Source organism: Heterocephalus glaber, unplaced genomic scaffold, assembly GCF_053883595.1.
Source record: "Heterocephalus glaber isolate CG9 unplaced genomic scaffold, H.glaber_assembly_v1.0 deba00001781, whole genome shotgun sequence".
NCBI classification, from domain to species: Eukaryota; Metazoa; Chordata; class Mammalia; order Rodentia; family Bathyergidae; genus Heterocephalus; species Heterocephalus glaber.
The window spans coordinates 2,436,003-2,455,496 of NW_028258467.1; the positions used below are offsets into that span (position 1 = coordinate 2,436,003).

At 40.8% G+C, this 19,494-nt stretch overlaps 2 pseudogenes across 2 annotated transcripts in view; one reads left to right on the forward strand and one right to left on the reverse strand.

The window, feature by feature from the left end:
• LOC110347320 (G protein-coupled receptor kinase 3-like) overlaps window positions 1–10,408 on the forward strand; it is a 26,765-nt pseudogene extending 16,357 nt beyond the window's left edge. The window contains exons 6-8 of the transcript XR_015447934.1: window positions 2,573–2,637; window positions 4,104–4,200; window positions 9,906–10,408. The product of XR_015447934.1 is annotated as a G protein-coupled receptor kinase 3-like (transcript). The remainder of the gene's footprint in view (window positions 1–2,572; window positions 2,638–4,103; window positions 4,201–9,905) is intronic.
• Window positions 6,888–19,494, reverse strand: part of LOC110347310 (transmembrane protein 191-like) — a 26,086-nt pseudogene continuing 13,479 nt past the window's right edge. Inside the window, exons 8-9 of the transcript XR_015447968.1 lie at window positions 9,998–10,444; window positions 6,888–8,821 (exon numbers count right to left, since the gene is read on the reverse strand). The product of XR_015447968.1 is annotated as a transmembrane protein 191-like (transcript). The remainder of the gene's footprint in view (window positions 8,822–9,997; window positions 10,445–19,494) is intronic.

Sequence of the window (19,494 nt, forward strand, 5' to 3'; positions counted from 1 at the left end):
AGAGAAGAGCTTACACTCATTCTTCCCATTTCTTCTCACACCCAGGCTTGCCTTACATGGAAGCCACCATTAACATGTTACTTGTGTGTGTGCCACATGTGTGTATGTGTGTATTCTTTAGAGTAGCATGTATGTATGTACACGTATTACACCTGTATGGTATATATATGTTATAGAGATAGCTAAATATTATCCTCATGTGTATTTGCTTATTTATTAGTTTATCTGGGAGATTGTAACAAATAAAGATGTAGCTCACTTATTACACTCTCTACAGCCTTCCTTTTCCCTCACCTCTCAAGAGTTGAAATGTTATATTTGGTTCTTGTGTTTACCTTATACTTCTAAGTTATGTATTTAGCCAGTTGTGTCTTTTCCGTCAACAATTAACAGTGTCTCTTGAGTCCCTACTTGATGCTGAGGGGGAAGGGATTTTGATATTCTTGTCATTCATTGTCTACTTCTCTGTCATTCATTTTTGTCATATTATTTTTTACTTTTGCCATATTGACTTGGTATGGTTTTCTCCCTGTTCTTTGAGCATAGTGGATCATAATCAATTTTTGTGCTCTGCATAAAAATGAAGTAGTAGTATGTCCATGTTGTTCATTCCATAGTTTCTACTTTGCTAGTAATGTATCTTAAGCTATTATGTATGTGTCACAATTGTGTACTTTCACTTTTACCTTATTTTTCTTTTGTGATGGGCGCAGTCTACCAGCTTTGCTGAGAACAGAGCTCTCTCCTCTCTTCCCCTCTCCCCTGTCCCCTTCCCCTCCCCTCCTCTTCCTCCCTACTTTCTCCTCTCTCCCCTCTAATCAGCATCGTTCCTTTTCATGCTCCTCATTTGACTACCATTTACTGGACCCCATGCTTTCTGCTTTTCGGGGTCCCCTCCTTTCTAGCCAGAGCTCATTCCAAAGTCAGTCCATAGAGAGATGTGTGAGAGGCTCAGGTTCCTGCATCTTAGTTATTTGAAATGTCTTCCTGTTGTCCTCAAACATGACTGCTCTCTAGGCTTGATAGAGAACTCAAAATCAGTATTACTTTTACCCTAGAACTGTGAAGATGGCGCTTTATCCCACTTAAATGAATGATCAGTGCTGGTCACAGCTCAATTATCACAACCCTCATGATGTCAGGCACTTTGATTCCAAAACTCATGTCCTTCAGTGTGGAGAATACTTTTATTTTACTAATTTGACATTTCCTCTCCTCTGTTTCCCTTAGAACCCCTATTAGATGAATATTGGGATTTCTCAGGTCTTCTATGCTTCTGACCTTCTGTTTTATCATTATCATTGCTTTGGTTCTTTGTTTTACTTTCTGACTTTTTAAATGTTCAATCCTTAACTGATTTCTTTTTAAAAATCTTTAGCAAATTTAATTTCTTAAAAACAGGTTTCAGAAATTCTTCCCCCTCCTATTAAACACCCAGCTGTGGGTACTTGGACACTGGGTGGGGGGAAGGAGGTTTGGGGTGTGTGTGTGTGTGTGTGTGTGTGTGTGTGTGTGTGTGTGTGTTTTCATACATGCTCACATGTCCACCAAGGTCAAAGCCTCCATGCACTGAGTTCCAGTCCTGTGTCTTACACACACACACACATGAACTGTGATGAGTTAGGAGGTCAGTACACTGGTCTTGTCCTCAGGGGAGCAGCTCTGCCACTCTGCCATCAGTCGCTCCCCTCTGTCCACATGGCCCAGTAGCAAGGTGTGTAGGGCATTTGGATACATGCACCTTCTGGAGCCAGGGTGCTTGCCATGGAGATATGGGGAATCATATAAAGACAAATAAAGGCCCAGAAGAGCCTGGGCTGGGCCAGATGCCCCAAGGAGCTTGGAGGATGGAGCTGAGGTGCAGCATTGGGCTATATGACACAGACTGAACTGAGAGGAACTTGCTAGGGCCACAAGGACATGGGCTTTGCTTCAGCCTACAACCTTGGTTCTGAATGCACTGGGTCTTAATTATGACCTTCAAGAAATTTGGGGTTTATCCCATAAAGGAGTTTGGCGTGCACTGTGTTATTAGATTTCTAGTTTGCACTTAAACACTTGGTGTTTCATATTCCTGTCATTTTCCTGTTATTTTCTTTGTCAAACTTGTAGTTACTTGCCATAAATTTCTTTAATGTGTGGATCTCCAGTTTAATTCTCACTTACATTCTAACAGCCACAGAATTATCATATATATATGCATCATATATAATTATATATATATGTGCATTCTACTGCCCACTTTTAAGGGTTTTACATATAACATATATGTATCCATGTGATATGTGAGAGAGACATATGTGTATATGCTTGTGAAAACTACTGTATTATCCCAAACTGAAAGAAGCATCCCACATAAAGGATCATATGGAACAGTAGTCCCAGGTGCAGCCTGCAGTGTTCCTGAACATTGCAGCACTTCCTGTGCTGCTTGGAAAGAAGCCTTCTTTATTTGCTTCCTTAAAGAGTGGGAGATAATTCCTATGTGTTCTTAACAGGAGACACTTTTTGCAAAGTCTCTGTTGTATTTCTAAATGCGTGCTCACCACTTTGAGAACTTCTTCTTCACCAGCGCACAGGAAGTAAAAGCACAGCTTCTTCAAGGGCGTCGACTGGCAGCACATCTATCTACAAAAGGTACTCCCTCAGGTCCCTCTGCACCCTCCTCTCCTCTCTATCTCTGCTGACTTCCTGGTTCTGTCCCCCAGGGTTTCCACCTCAGCTTCCCATGTGCACAGAGTTCTGCCACCGAGTGTTACCACTCCCCAACTCCCTAGGGGCAACATTCCTCCTCACTTCTTTGTACAGTCACCCCTGTGTATCTGCAGGTTCTATATCCACAGATTCATCCAAGCCACAAGTGGAACGCAAGAAGAAAATTGTATCTGTATCCAATATGTGCAGACCTTTTCTTGTCATTATCCCTCCCTGCACAATATAGCATAAGAGCTACTTACACAGCATTTGCAGTGTATTAGACATAAGTGATCTAGAGATATTTAAGTATATTGGAGCCTTGTGTAGGTGATACTCAAATACTATGCCATAGTAGATCAGAGACTTAAACATGTATGAATCTTGGTGTCTGACAGTCCTAGAGCCCATCCATCCCCTACAGATACTGAGGGACAACTATAAAAATTCTGAAAATGTCATTTCTATAAATTAATCAAATACCCATGTAATTGAGACTTCTTTAGCTTTTTACTTATCTTTTAAATTCTCTCAAAATGTGACTATATTTTTACACAAACCTATATAAAAGTATTCCAGATACTTCTGATATAAATTTATATATATTTGCTAGCCCAGCACCACATAATTTTAAGAATTAACATGCTTTTATATCAAAATAATTATCTTCCCTTTTTATTTATTTATTTATTTATTTGGTACCGGGGATCGAACTTGGGTCCTTGCGCTTGTGCAGCAGGCAGCAAAACCACCGAGCTAAATCCCCGGCCCCTTATTCTTTATTTTTGTATTTGGTGTTGGAGATGGAACGCGGGGCTGCATGGATGCTAAGCACATGCTCTACCCCTGAGCCATACCTCAGCCACTTCCCTTATTGAAGCTTTATTATATTCTCACTGATACAAGAAACACCTGAAATTAAATTTTTTTTAAATGTTGATTATCATCTTTGGACTCCTTTCTACATGAACTCAACCCTGCAGAGAAGTGAGGACTTCCCCTAGTAAAGAAAGAGTGAGCTCCTAGTCCTGCTGAATTAGAATCAGTGCATGTCCACACGTTCAGTAGCGCCACCCGATGATTGTGGGGTGGTGCTCTGTGCGGCCCCAGCAAGTCCAAAGCATGTTGCAACCCTTGTCCAGGATCAGCCACTTCCTCATAACTCAGCTGTGGGTATATAGTCTGGAGGCTTCATCATGTTTAAAAATTATTTAAGCTTTGGACATGAGTCTTTTTTTCTTAACAGTCTTCTCCATCTTCATTGCCAAGGCTCAAGTGTGACATGTGCAGTGTGGCTGTAGGAGCCGGGTAGAGCACTGTACAGTGGGGCAGATTGATGTCAGACCATTAGGGGGACTGGGCTGTAAAGGCCTTCTCATAACTGTGCCCTGCCTCTCTGGCTCTTCCAGTATCCACCCCCCCCCAATTCCTCCCTGGGGAGAAGTCGATGCTACGGATGCTTTTGATATTGGCTCATTTGATGAAGAGGATACTAAAGGCATTAAGGTACATATGTGACAGTTTTTGCTTTACTTATTTTATGTGTGAAGTTTCTGTTGAGAATCAGTTAAACTTAGTCATTGTTTTAGATCTGGGCTCTTTATGGAATGAGTATCATATATTTGAAACTCTGTAAATTTAAGACCTAAATTAGAGTCCTATCTGGGCAAGTCTGTGAGATCCTGCCTCAAAATGAAAAATAGAAAGGACTGGGATGTAGTTCAGTATGAAGGCCCTAGGTTTAATCCTTGGTACTGGAGGAAAAAAAGACCTAAATTAGGGAGAAACCATGAATGCTTTCATTGTACTAATAATTTTATCTTTAATGAATTACAAAATGGTCAAATCTTTATTGATTTGGAATATTTGTGATCAAAAGAAAACTTGAACATATATAAAGCAGGGAAAAACAGCTATGGTATCAAACATATTTCACCTAGTGCAAAAGAGCCAGTTGTTTGAATCCTGCTGAGTACTTGGATCTCCTTGTGTCAGGATGAAAAGTACAGTCAACATGAATCATTTTGCACTTGTCAGTCAAAGATAAAATAATCACTGTTTTTTACATCATCCTCTGCATTTTTCAAACTTCTGTTCATACCATTATTTTTCCAAGAAGAGACAAGACATAATTACACATGGTAAGTCATGAGAGAAAAATCACTGTTTTTAGAATGCTAAGTCAGTGTATCACTACATGTCACACTGTTATCTGTCCCCACTCTAACTGCTTCTCCAGGTGTCCCCACTGTCTTGAACCCCTGTCTCTTCTCAGCTGCCTTCTTTTATCCTCTTCTGCAGATCCCTGCATTTGTCCCTCCAAGTACCTACTCCCCAGAAGACTGGGATATTGTGGTAACACTCACCTTCCAGATGTAAAGAAAAGGAGGGCTGTAAAAGGCAAGGGCCTACCAGGAGTTGTCACTACAAACATCTAGAACCACATAGGCAGATGGGAAAGTGGGGGAAGTGGCACACAGACACCAAGTGCTTGAGTGGCTGGGGAAGGGAGCAGCTGCTGGGTAGAGCTGGTGATAGCATCCGGAGAGGAGGGCTGAGCCAGAAGGACCATCAGGATATTCCCAGGAGCAATTTCCAGGAAGTGAGGCTGGGTGCAGGCAAAGTGGGGAGAGCTGAGGTCACAGGGCAGGGGTGGGGGACTGCTGAGTGGCTCAGAGACACCTGTAATCTGGGATGTAGCTGTCCCAGGGACAGCAGCAAGAACAGAGCCTAGACCCAGCATCACTGGGCATCATCTGCAGCCTCAGTGGTCAGTACCTGGGAGTGTAAGGCCTGCTGCACAGTAGGCTATGGGGAGTAAGGCATGGACAGAACTACATAAAGGGATTGCTCCTGTCATGGTAGAACTTTGTCATCAGACATGCTACTACCCATCAAAGGGTACTAAAAATAAAACTGCTATTAATGTGAGATCTCACCAAATGTTTTCATATTAAAAAGAGTCTCTGTGCCGGGGATTTAGCTTAGTAGTTTCGCCGCCTGCTACACAAGCGCAAGGACCCAAGTTCGATCCCTGGTACTGGAAAAAAATAAAATAAAATTTAAAAATAAATAAAAATAAAAAATAAAAAGAGTCTCTGGCATGGGGATTTAGCTCAGTGGTTTCCTCGCCTGTTGGGGAAGCACAAGGACTTGAGTTCAATCCCCAGTACCAAAAAAAAAAAAGTCTCTCATACTTAAAATTTTTATAAACAAGAATCTAAACTTTGCAGGCAACAGACTTAGCTCAAAGCTGCCACTTGGCAGCAGAATAAATTTGGGCCATTCCTTATGCAACCGTGAGTGTGGAGGCTCAGTCCAGTGAAGGGATCTGTGTTGGTGTTTGTTTGTTTGTTGTGGAACTGGGATGGAACCTAGGGGTACTGTACCACTGAGCTATATCTCCAGTGCTTTTCATTTTTTGACATAGGGTCTCGATATGTTACCCAGGCTGGGGTCAAACTTACTATCCTACCTCAGCCTCCTGAAAAGCTGAGGTTACAGGAATGCATACCACACCCATCCGAGTAACATCTTACAAAATGATCTATTCTTTATCTTTGTTAAGCAACCCAAAGAATATGAAGGGAGTCCATGTGGACTCAGGCCATGCCCTTTACAAATGTGCATCTGTGCGCCCAGCACAGGTACCTGCAGGCTTGGTGTCTACACCTCCCCAGCTCACTCCCACTCACACACTGGTGTGCACATGCCTCTCTTCCCGTTCATAACTATGGAGGATGTCTGCTCTAGGCATGGTTTGGAGATTAGAAGAAAGCAGAAAGGGGGAAGGCTCTGCCAATCCAGCTGACCAAAAGGGGACCTTGTTATAACAGACGTCAGACTGGAGAGGCAATGGCCCATGGGGGATGGCAAGACACTGGTGCTTTTCATGTTCACTGATTTGCTGAGGTACCAGGGCAGGTACCACCTCCTTGTCCTGTCTTTTCCTTCTAAATACCTTGCTACAGCACCTGTGTCTGTCTGTTCTCCCAGACAAAAATGGCTTATGAAGGAGATCAAGACTCTACAGAGATTGTGCTTCTGACAAGATGTGTGTTTTCTATCAGAAGAATGGCTCAGTCTTCTCCCAGAAAACTTGCTTGATGCCTAAAACAAGCTCATTTTCAAAGTGCAATCTCACTTAAAAGGGCAGAATGAAGAATCTCAGTAATTACTGGAAAGAAAAATGCTATCGTTAAATGTAATTTTTATTACAGCAACGCTTGGAGGCCATGTTGCCTAAACTCCATGTGTCTTGCACCTTCTATTTATACACGTGATTGTAGTGTTTAATTAGGTGGACTATTAAATTCAGCCTAGCTTAGCTTGTATTTTCCTAACTTTACAGATTAATGAAGGCAGGTTGGAAAGCCCTCATAATTGTAAGCATATTATAATATGTGCTACAATTGTTTCTAAAACCATGTTCCTACTTTTATAAATAATATATCCTCGATAATTAAAATTTTACTTAGTCATCAGAATCTTTTAATACTTGAATAGAACCCTATGTGTGTTAGTTTTCATTGACAAAAATGCCATGAAGATGGTACAGAAGATGAGGCCCAGTCTACCTGACCCAGGTGGAGTGACGTGCTAGTCAGTTGTAACCCTAAGTCCTGGTGGCTTGACTCATTGTCAGTGGAGATCTGTCACAGCTAAAAGCTCTCAGTGACTATGTGCTATCTTCTAGCTGTCTTCCTGTGTACAGCTGTGAGTCACCATGGGTGTGGTGCTCCTGACCCACTGTCTTTGAAAATATGGTAAATCACAAATATTTTATTTCCTAATAAGCTGCTTGATTGTGACCAAGAACTCTACAAGAACTTCCCTTTGGTTGTCTCTGAGCGCTGGCAACAGGAAGTGATGGAGACAGTTTATGAGGCAGTAAACGCAGACACTGATAAAATCGAAGCCAGGAAGAGAACAAAAAATAAGCAACCTGGTCATGAGGAAGGTGAAATAGCTCTTGTGTCTTGATATGTTTTAAATGCAAGGAACTTTCACAATTTCTTATGAAGCTAAAAAACCATTTGGGTCATAAAGTATTTCCCAGCAGAGGAAAAAAAAAGGCTGGTCATTATAGTTTTATGTGGATTGGAAGAGTTTGGTTAGTATCAGTCTTCAGTCAACATATAAACAAAAGTGTATTGAGACAGCCAGCCTTATTTCATCTAGGTCATCTATCAGGGAGTAGTGGGGGCCAGGTAGGAAGCTTGTTCCTTGAAAATAGAGTGGGACAGCTTTGAGAACAGGGCCAGCCTAACTGGTGTGTGTCCTGTGCAGTCACCCAGGGCACAGGATGCATGCTCTGCCATCACCATCTTGAGTGTCTCAAAGTGCAAACTTGGGTGCAGAGTTTTGAAGAAGAGTTTGCATGTTCACTTTGCACAGGGCCCCTGACACGGGTAGCTGGTCCTGGGGAGGAACTTGGTATGACCTGTCACTTTTCAGGAGAGAGAAATGTGTGATTATATTTATATTACAAAATGTGTTTATGAATAGCCAAATAGGAGTTTGAAGATGGAAGATAACATCAAGTATTAAAAATGACTCATTCTTGATTCACTAAATATTGTTACTCTTGGTTTGTCTAAGATTTACTTATTTTTGTAAGACATTTAAATTTATTATAGTTGATGATTAAGGTAAAATGTCATTTCATTTTCTCTCTCAGCTAAGACCTGCACAGGTGAGATCACATATGCATAAGAAGGACCAAAGACATTTTCATTGTATTAAAGGTTACTTTGGTGGAAGCTTCTTGGTGTAGGAGTGTCTGGTCCTCTTTGACACTCCCAGGAGCATTTATTATCTACCTAGAACCAGGGCTTCAGTACTGGGTGACTTACTCCTTATATGGTTGCTGCCAGAATATAACAAGGGAGTGCTGCACACCTTTAACTGTCCCCCACCTCGGTTCTCCAGGGGACACAGCCTTTGTGTGTGAGCTGCTCTTCAGAGTACCTGTCCTTGAGGTCACACTCGTGTGTGCTTGCCATGACAGATGTCCCAGGGAACTTGAACCAGCAGTCATTTGCCGTGATGGTCCTAGGATCCTGACAGAATAGCCCAGGAAAAATATGTCTTCTAATGACTGCTGAATGTATTCCTTTAATTAGAACTGTAATTAAACAGAACATGTAACAAATGAGTGAACTGATTTTTTATATATTAATAATGTTAGTAAATACTTTGCATGTATCTTGGTTAATGATTTCAAAAATTGTTCTTTAGAAAAATCTACAGTCTAGGCTTAGATCTCTGAAAAAATATACTTATATTTTAACTACTTTGGAAATGTAAGCATGTTTCAGATTAAAATGGCAATGCCAAGAGCCGCACCTGGTCCCCAGTGACCCTCCCTACCCCCCTCTTTCCTGGGTCCTCTCCTCTCCTGTGGCCTGATGACCCAGCATGGGTTTGCCTCTTTGCTTAATGTCTGAAGCTCACACTAGACTGTGAGCTCCACGAGGGCAGGATTTTGTCCTTTTTGTGCATTGCTGAATACAGAACATGTCCAGGCTTGTTGGGCTTTCACACACTACTTGTTGAATGAATAAATTTTTCAGTAACTGGCTGATTTCAACATAATCACAAAGCTTTCTGTGAAAGCTAAAAATCAGGTGTTTTTTTTTTTTTTAAGAGATAGTATCTCAAGGTAATCAGGTCTCAACATGAAAGTGACTTGTCTCTGTACACAGCCGCGTGACTGGGAAACAAACCTGTTCTTAAGCTAAGGGATGAACCACATTTGACCTCAGCTGACTGGGACAAGTCCCCACTCTAATAGTATTTATAGGATGAAAGATAGACTAAAGGGACAATCTCGGTGCCCCAAAAGGGCCAGCGTACTTCAGGGATAGCTCACATTGACTCTATGTCTTCATTATTTATATACAGTTTAAAAAAAAAAAAAAAGGTTTGGAACAAACTTGGACCTCTCTAAGGAATAAATGAGCACTGGGAATTCATTGGAATCCTGAGAAGCAACTGAGTAACATTAATAGAGAGTGAGTCAGAAACTTCTGAGTTAGATGCCCAGTTCCCACATGTTTACAAATGAAAATAATGGTTTCTGTGATGTGTTAGAGTCATAGAAGTGTGACTTTCCCCAAAAGCATGTCATTCTGTATTCCTGAGAATACACCTGCCTCAAGGCCTACCTGGCCTGGGCCCTGGGTAACTCTCAGTGTTTCCACCCTCAGATTATGCCCTGGGCAAGGACTGCATCATGCACGGGCACATGCTGAAGCTGGGCAACCCCTTCCTTATGCAGTGGCAGCACCACTACTCCTACCTCTTCCCAAACAGGCTTGAGTGGAGAGGAGAAGGCGAGTCACGGGTGAGTCCCAGGGGGGTGCGCCCAGCGCTGCTTCCAGCATGTTCCGTGACCTCATGTTGCCAACATGTTTTCCAAAGCATCTCCCTAAGGCCTGTGTATCTCAATGTATATCACAAGATTGCAGCATTCAAACTTTCACTGTTAAACATCCAGGTCCACATCAGAGAAGGGCTATGTAGTCTCTGAAATATTTCCTTCTTTTAGAGAGAACCAGTCAAAATCCCTGAGTCTTCAGATGGATTGAGCAGTTGGTAGGTCACAGGAGAAAAGGACAGCTGGACAGTGGGGTCAGACAGGTTCACATCCACAGCTTAGTGCCTCTGAGACGTGGAGCCCATTCCATTGCCCCTCAGAGCCTCAGTTTCCTCATGTGGGAAAAAGAAGGAACAGAAATCACAAGGACTACTATAATTTTTACATGTTTATCTGAGGCCAGATGCTATAAAATACACACACACACACACACACAACCTTCAGTCTGTTTAGCAACCTTTGAAGGTCCAACTCTAGATTATTGAAGAGGACACCAAAGTTCAAAGAGGCAGAGTCTAGCACCCAGGGGCCATAGCTGGACAGATGTGGGTGCAGAGGTATGGGAACCCAGGTCTGCCTATGCACTTGGTCTCTCAAGTCCAGTCAGATAGAATGTCATTTGCGATACTTGACTTGGGGAGGTGAGGGCATCAAACCGTATCTCCCTTTGCACCTTGTTGGAAACTTATGCAAACCCACCTATGGGTGGGTCCTGTAGGAGGACATAGCTGCCCTGTTGGGTTCCTTCTACAGCTCATGCTGGTGAACAAGATAGAAAATTTTCTAATCCATGCTGTATTTGCTAGCAACTCAAGCAGCATTTAGTAAGCGGCTACTGTGTGTGGTGCCAGGACTGGTCCTCATGCACAGAGCCAACCCTGGTGGAGGGCAGTTTGTCTACTCCTGGGGAGGACAGTGGTCTCCAGTGTCAGGCACAGAGTTTATGTATTAGTGATGTGGATACTGCCCATCATTTCTCTTGAAGTCAGAAGTAGAGAAAATCAACCAATGAATAGATAAAGAAGATGTGGGCTTTTTCACCCAATGGAGTTCTACTCTGTCATAAAGAGGGATAAGCTCTAGACATATTTAGCTAAATGGATGCACCTTGGTGGCAAAGCCCAACCAACCTCCATTGCTGCTTGACAAAGTTCCAGCTGGGGGAAAGAAAGGGTGGAACACATCGTACCCTCATGTTTTATTTTTTCTTGCCATAATGTTTATAATTGTTACTCTGATCATAGGAGTCATTGTGTTTGTGACTAAAAACAAACTCTCCATGAGGCAAATTGGCAATGATGTATTGAAATCTGATCTGGCTCACAAGTCCCAAATTCCAGTTTCTCTTAGTTCTATTGCCACATCCACTTCTAAAAAAACCTCTCCTAAAACCCCCTGTTTCCCCCACTACGACTCCCCCTCTTATTGCTGACATTCTTTTTACTAAAGGGGTCTTATGAAGAGGTTGAAAGGACAGACTTTAGATGTAAGAAATAGTGGAAAATGGGAAATAGAAAGAACGTTAAGACAGGTAAATGCATTAAGGAGGGAAGTTACTCAATATTTCTCAAAGTGCTGTAAATATCTCCTGCTCATGGACTATGAACCTAAATGACATTTAGTTAAGATGAATAGAGGTATAGAAAAATAAAGAGCTAATAGCAAACTATATTAACCACTGTGCAGTTTCTCAAGGGCCAGCTGGTGACCACAAGTTTGACACTTAGTTGATTAAATCTTGCTTGTACCCCCGCTGATATAAAGATTTTGATTAAGTTACTTTCTGTTCTGTTTAGGTGTGGGTAAATAAGGGGACAATTGTAATTTTTAAATATGTATTCGTGATGTTCAATGAAATGAAACAGCTTAGAGGAATTGTACTTTGTTTAACAAAAAATAACCTTTACTTCAATAGAAATTGCTAAGGCAACTTAAAATGTAAACATGTTCCGCCCAATGCCTCCCAGCTATTGCTTAAAGATATAAAAATAAATCAGACCCTGAGACTTTTCAGAGGGAACCTGAACATTGCTTGAGAAGGTTCTTTTCTCATCGCTGGCCCAGGACACCTCCCCTTCCTACCCTGCATCGACATCGACTGCAGCTGGTCTGCGGCACCTTGGGACCATACTCTTAAGTAAAATAAATCGGACACACATGTTTAAATACCATATTGTTTCTGTGGTGTGAAACACCAAAAGTATAAATAAGGGCCAAAATGTATAATAGATATTGCAAAATGTTCAAATGAGAAGGGGAACAAGGGAGGGGGAAGGGGGAAAGGAAGGAAGGGACAAGAAAAAAGAGAAAGAAAAAAAGGGAAACAGCTTTTGTAAATAAGGAGGGGAGGAGAGGTTGAAGGGAAAGGAGGAGAATGGGGAAAAAAGAAGCAAGAAATATCATTTCCAGGTACAAATTCCCTATGATGGATGTGATCATTGTATCTAAAGTACACCAATAAAAAATTAAATAAATAAAACAAAAGTGAGGAAAGTGGGAGCCCTAGACCTTGTGTGTTAGACTTGGGATTGTTTTCTTTTCTTTTTTTTTTTTTGGGTACCAGGGATTGAACTCGGGTCCTTGAGCTTGCGCAACAGGTGCCGAAACCACTGAGCTAAATCCCCGGCCCTTGGGATTGTTTTCTAACCCTTGCTGGGAAAGTTGCCATTTTGGTACAAATGATTGTGATTGCATATTACTACATTCCTTTAAAAATCAACAAGATCATCTCAATATTCCTTGTGCCATAATGTCATTTCTTAAAAATGAATATATCGACCCTACCGAGGTCCCCAGTCGCACGGAACACAGGCCGAATCAGCCCACTGCAGACAGGCAGGTCTGTGCATGCCGTACCAAGGTCCTGAGTCACGCGGAAGACGCCTAATCACCCCACTGTAGACAGGCAGGTCTGCCCATGCCCTACCGAGGTCCTGAGTCGCACAGAACAAGCTGAATCAGCCTGCTGCAGACAGGCAGGTCTGTGCACGCCCTACCGAGGTCCTGAGTGATGCGGAAGACACCGAATCACCCCACTGCAGACAGACAGCCACCTGATTCCACACTACAAAGACGCAGAGGACACCAGACCACCAGACCAAGGTACTGAGTCCCACTGTTCCCGGCCCAGAGGTAGGGGCTTCTGAGCCATTGTCCCACTGCTCCTGGTACAGAGGATGGGGCTTCCCGGTCACCATCCCTCCCGCTGCTCCCAGCCCAGAGGAAAGGGCTTTTGGGCCACCTTCTGTCCCGCTGCTCCTGGCCCAGAGGAAGGGGCTTCTGAGCCACCATCCCACTGCTCCTGGTCCAGAGGAAGGGGTTTCCCAGCCACCATCCCTCCGGCTGCTCCCAGCCCACAGGAAAGGGCTTTTGGGTCACCATCCCTACCACTGCTCGAGGCCCCTGTCCCACCTCACCCACCTCAGAGGAGGTAATCCATGCAGGTGCTAACAGCCCCCCAACCCAGTCTAAATGAGAAAACACATAAATAAGTCTCAAAACCAGACTTCCAGATCACCTACAGCAACCCCAAAGGGAAATGAGATGGAACACTCTGATACTCAACCACCTGGACCCACTGAACTGGCAACAAAAGGGGATCTGGAAAAAATGAAATCAGAAATAATTTCTCAGATAACAGGAGAAATTGTGCCCCTAGTGCAAGACATGATTAATAAATCTAGAGAGGAGCTCAGGAACATGATGGAATCCCAACATAAGAAACAAATGGAATCCATAAAACAGATGTAAATAGATTTCCAGGACATGAAAAACTCCATTGAAAGTCTACACAGCAGAATGAGCCAATGTGAGGACAGAATTTCAGATATAGAAGATAAGATTGCAATCAGTGACCAGGAAAAGAAAAATTGCTTCAAAATTATAAGGGAACATGAGAACTCAATCCAGCAGCTGCTAGATGATGCAAAGAAGAATAACATAAGACTGATTGGGCTCAATGAAGAAACAGGACAGAGTGGAGATGACATAAAAAACCTCATCACAGAAATAATGGCAGAAAACTTCCCAAGCAGGGGAAAAGAGCTTGACATACAGATAAGTGAGGCATATAGGACTCCAAATAGCCTTGATCAAAAAAAAAATCTACACATAAGCATATAATTGTTAAGATTCCAGAAACACAACAGAAGAACAAAGTTCTCCAAGCAGTCAGAGAAAAGAAACAAATCACATACAAAGGAAAGCCCATCAGAATCACAGCAGACTTCTCAACACAAACCATCAAGGCAAGAAGAGCTTGGAGCAACATATTCCAAGACCTAAAAGAAAACAGCCTCCAACCCAGACTGATGTACCCTGCAAAACTATCTTTCAAAATGGATGGAGAAATAAGATACTGTCATGACAAAGAGCACCTTAGGAACTTCGTGAATACCACACCAGCACTCCAAAGAATTTTACACAATATCCTAGGAACAGACATTGAGGATCACAACTCCCTAGGAAGCAAAGCAGAATGAACCCATCTGGCATGACAAGAAATTAAATGTAAAGGGGGAGAACCCAACAAAAAGAAAAAGTCATGGCAATGACAAGTCAATATGTTTCAGTTATAACCATCAATGTTAATGGTCTCAATTCACCAATCAAAAGAAATAGACTGGCAGAATGGGTCAAGAAGCAAAATCCAACAATATGCTGCATACAAGAAACACACTTAATTCAAAAGGAAACTCATAGACTGAAAGTTAAAGGGTGGAAAACAATACTCCATGTGACAGGAACCCAAAAAAAAGCAGGAGTAGCTATTCTCTTGGCAGATCAAGTAGATTTCAAATCAACACTGATTAAGAGAGATGAAGAAGGACACTACATCCTTGTAAAGGGAAGAATACAAGAGGAAGAGATGACAATCATAAATATCTATGCACCAAACACTAGTGCACCCAACTATATAAAACAAATACTAACGGACATGAAAAGTCATATATGCACTAATACAATTGTAGTGGGGGACCTCAACACCCCACTGTCACAAATAGATAGATCAACTAGACTAAAAATAAGTAATGAAATACTAGAACTCAATTGAACTCTTGAACAAATGAACTTAACAGATGTTTACAGAGTCTTCCACCCCACAAAATCAGAATACACATTCTTCTCAGCTGCACATGGGTCATTGTCCAAAATAGACCACATACTCACACATAGAACATGTTTAAGTAAGTGCAAAGGAATTGAAGTTGTCCCCTGTACATTATCAGACCATAGTGCGATGAAATTGGGGATCCATAGCAAAAGAAACTCAAAAAATTTCATAAACATGTGGAAATTGAGCAACACACTTCTGAATAACCACTGGGTCACAGAGGAAATTAAAGAAGAAATCAGACAGTTCCTTCAATTAAATGACAATGACAATACAACATATCGGAATCTATGGGACACAATGAAAGCTGTCTTACGAGGGAAATTCATAGCAGTGAATATGCATATTAGGAAAACAGAACGAGCCCAATTAAACAACCTGATGCTGAACCTCAAGCTTCTAGAAAAAGAAGAGCAGGACAACCCCAAAGCTCATATAAGGGAGGAAATTATAAAGATCAGAGGAGAAATCAATGCAATGGAGACTAAGAGAATGATACAAAAAATCAATGAAGCCAAGAGTTGGTTCTTTGAAAGAATCAACAAAATTGACAAACTTTTAGCCAACCTTGTCAGAAAAAGGAAAGAAAAGGCCCAAATCCATGCAATTAGGAATGAAAAGAGTGAAATTACAACAGACCCAGCAGAAATACAGAGGATCATCAATACCTACTTCCAAAACCTATACGCCGATAAGATGGACAACACAGAAGAAAGGGACAGATTCCTAGATAAATATGAATTACCGAAGTTGAACGAAGAAGACCTAAAAATTCTGAACAACCCAATATCAACCAATGAAATTGAAAATGTAATTAAAAACTTATCAACTAAGAAAAGCCCAGGCCCTGATGGCTTCACTGCTGAATTCTACAAGACATTTAGAGAGGAACTGCTGCCACTACTGTTTAAACTCTTCAATGAAATTGAAAGGGAAGCAATACTCCCAAATTCATTCCTGGAAGCAAGCATCACCTTGATCCCCAAAGCAGAGAAAGACCCAACTGAAAAAGAGAACTACAGGCCAATCTCACTAATGAACATAGATGCAAAAATCCTTAATAAGATAATGGCAAATAGAATGCAGAAGATCATCAAGAAGATCATACACCCTGATCAAGTGGGATTCATCCCAGGGATGCAGGGATGGTTCAATATACGAAAATCAATCAATGTAATACACTATATCAATAGAGCCAAGGACAAAAACCATATGATTATCTCCATAGATGCAGAAAAAGCATTTGACAAAATCCAACATGCATTTATGATAAAAACCCTACAAAACATTGGAATAGATGGTCTCTACCTCAAACTGATAGAAGCCATCTATGAAAAACCAATAGCCAATATCATACTAAATGGTCAAAAACTGAAATCCTTCACACTAAAATCAGGAACAAGACAAGAATGTCCACTATCACCACTCTTGTTCAATATAGTTTTGGAAACATTAGCCACAGCAATTAGACAAGAGAAAGAAATAAAAAGAAGAAAGATAGGAAATGAAGAAGTCAAATTGTCATTATTTGCAGAAGACATGATACTCTATATAGAAGACCCCAAGAACTCCACCAAAAGTCTTCTAGACTTAATAACCAAATTCAGTCAAGTAGCTGGTTACACGGTCAACACACAAAAATCAATAGCTTTCCTCTACACAAATGACAGACTCACTGAGAGAGAAATAGGGCAAATAATTCCTTTCACAATAGCATCCAAAAAACTGAAATACCTAGGAATCATCCTAACGAAAGAAATCAAAGACCTCTTCTCTGAAAACTATGGCACTCTGAAAAGAGAGACTGAAGATGATATCAGAAAATGGACAGACATCCCCTGCTCCTGGGTAGGAAGGATTAATATAGTGAAAATGGCCATACTTCCAAAACTGCTATATAGATTTAATGCAATTCCAATTGATATCCCAGCAGCATACTTCATAGACCTCGAGAAAACAATCCAAAAATTCATTTGGAGCAAGAAGAACTGAAAGAATCATACCACAGTGATATATGTGCACCCATGTTCATAGCAGCGGTTTGTAATAGCTAAAACTAAAAAAAACCTTGGAAACAGCCCATCAACTGGAGACTGGATAAAGAAAATGTGGTTTTTTAATAAAATGGAGTACTACTCAGCCATAAAAAATGAGAAATTAGAGACATTTACAGCTAAGTGGATGCACATTGAGGCAATACTCTTAAGTGAAATAAACAGGACACACATGTGTAAATACCGAATAGTTTCTCTGGTGTGAGAAACTGAAAGTGTAAATAAGGACTAAATGTATAATAGGTAATGTGAAATAGGAAGAAAAGGGGCAAAGGGGAAGGAAGTGGGAGGGCTAGGGGAAAGGATAGAAGGGAATGGGATTAATATGAGAAAATGGAAAAATAGGAACAAAATCTTTGTAAATAGGGAGGACTGGAGGGGTTGAAGGGAGGGCTGGGCAAGGGTGAAAAATAACCAAAAGAGACTACGTAAAGGTGCAAATTTCCAATGATGAATGTCATTATGTTGTATACCTAAAATGTACCAATGATTAGAATGAATAATCGATAATGTAAAATAGGAAGAAAAGGTCCAAAGGGGTAGGGGTAGTGGGAGGGGCAGGGGAAAGGAAAGAAGGGAAAGGAAAAAATGATGAGAAATGGAAAAAATGGAAATAAAGTCTTTGTAAATAGGGAAGGGTGGAGGGCGTGAAGGGAGGGCTAGGAATGGGGAAAAAATAAGAACCAAGATGCATTATGTAAAGGTACAATTCCCAATGAGAAATCTAATTGTGTTGTATACCTACAATGTACCAATAAAAGAATTTAATACAAAAAAAAAAGACTATATCTAGGTCTAGATCTGAGTTACAATTAATAAGACTCTTTTGGGGGCTCTGAGTTCTAACTCGGGGCTGGTATGTATTACAGTAGCTCCTCAAAGCTCAATCTGTATCCAGATAATGAGTGGACCTGGGGATATTATTCATTCACTCACTGTGTTGTCTACTGGCAAGTCACTATTGGGCAGGTGAAAGGGAAATTGTCCCACTTTTCAGAATATTTGACAACTTTTAAAAAAGACTTACTTTAACATCAGATACAGAAACTTATCTTGGTTTTTAAAAGAGTTAGCACTTAGTACATAGGTTGGTTTGTTAAGAATAAACAAGTAAAAAAGAAAACTTGAGAGTTTATGATGGTATTGTTTTTCATTTAGGATTCCTGGAGTATTTATCCAAAAAACCCATAAAATGGTAAGGAACTCATCATACTATAGCATGCTATAGACCTAGTGTGACAATCTTTGAAGGATGTCACCTGTACTTAGAGCTTCATTTTGATATTATCAAAATATTCTTAGTTTACAAGCCAGCATCACCAGGCATTTTCTGAGTTGCTGGGTTCCAACAGAGCCGCACCCTTTTGCTGGAGAGAATCTCACATAGTGCGTCACTGTCCCCTCCTGACCTGATGGAGAACAGTTAGAGAGCACAGGAAGCTGCTCACCAGCAAATCCTAACATCATTCCAATCACTTTTGTGAAGACAGAACACTTTACTGCTTTCCTCTGTAGTAGAAAGGTTGCTTTCTTTGCACTTTTCTTTGAAATGTTATAATTTAAACTTTTCTACATGTTCCTTTATAGCCATTTCCCCCTCACTTATAAAATATCACCTCAAAATGTCATTTTTAACTTATTCTGAGTTCTTGGTATCATTACGTATTAACATAACTTAGATCATGAAATAATTTTAAGTAATTTTTAAGTTTTATTTTTATGGTTAGCAAAATTTACTGACCATGGAACAGATCCTCTCTGTGGAAGAAACTCAGATTAAAGACAAAAAGTGCATCTTGTTTAGAATAAAAGAAGGGAAGCAATTTATCTTGCAATGTGAGGTAAGTTTTTCTTTTTATTTAGAAAGTTAAAACAATTGCATAAGTATTCAGTGAGGCTGACAACCTGGTGATAAAGCATTTTCTTACTGTATGGTTAGCAAGAAATCCCTGAGGTATAAGATTTTCAGCAAATTAACAATTACTTTTTAAAGAAGCAAGTATTAGAAAATGGAAGGGACACCTATTCATGATAAAAACCCTACAGAAAATTGGAATAGAAGGTCTTTATCTCAACCTGATTAAGGTTATCTATGAAAAGCCAACAGCCAACATCGTACTAAGTGGTCAAAAACTGAAAACTTTCATGCTAAAATCAGGAACAAGACACTCCTGTTCAATATAGTTCTGGAAACAGCCACAGCAATTAGAAAAGAGAAAGAAATAAAAGGACTAAAGATAGGAAAGGAAGAA